The sequence below is a fragment of the Nematolebias whitei genome, chromosome 11 (genome assembly GCF_014905685.2).
Source record: "Nematolebias whitei isolate Nwh7 chromosome 11, NemWhi1, whole genome shotgun sequence".
Lineage (NCBI taxonomy): Eukaryota > Metazoa > Chordata > Actinopteri > Cyprinodontiformes > Rivulidae > Nematolebias > Nematolebias whitei.
The window spans coordinates 1531853-1532474 of NC_056508.1; the positions used below are offsets into that span (position 1 = coordinate 1531853).

Below are 622 nucleotides of genomic sequence, written 5' to 3' on the forward strand. Positions count from 1 at the left end.
ATTTTGACAAATTTAGGAGTGAAAATGGACCCCTGCCTGAAACTTGACTGCCATGTCAACAGCGTGGTTAAGTCTTCTTTCTTTCAGCTGAGGCGCCTGTCAAATATCAAGCCCCTCCTTTCTAGACACCACTTAGAGACAGTAATCCACACTTTTATTACTTCACGCCTGGATTATTGTAACTCTGTTGATAGGAGTTAGCCAGGCCTCTCTCTCACGGTTACAGCTGGTATAAAATGCTGCTGCATGATTTTTGACTGGTACAGGCAGGTGTGAGCACATCACTCCAGTTCTGATGTCCCTTCACTGGCCTCCTGTCCAGTTTCAAATTCATTTTAAAGTTCTATTGTTTGTTTTAAAGTCTTTGAACAGTCTTAGTCCCTTATTTGTCTGAACTGCTTCACTTTTACATACCATTAAAACCTTTTCTAAATCCAGAGGAGACAGAGACTTTTCAGCTTTTGTGGAATGAGCTGGAGGTCAGGCAGGCCCCGTCACTTTCTGTTTTTAAAACTCCTTTACAAACACTTTTTTTTCATTGGCTTTTAACCTAGACTGAGTCAGCATCTGTGTCTTAATGTTGGATTATTTTACTTATGATCTGATTTTATATATATATATA

The 622-nt window shown here is 39.5% G+C and overlaps 1 protein-coding gene across 3 annotated transcripts in view; it reads left to right on the forward strand.

Moving 5' to 3' along the window:
* The window catches only part of tpd52l2b (tpd52 like 2b), a 182013-nt gene that overhangs the window by 71832 nt on the left and 109559 nt on the right, over positions 1 to 622 (forward strand). The gene's annotated exons all lie outside the window — the stretch shown is intronic.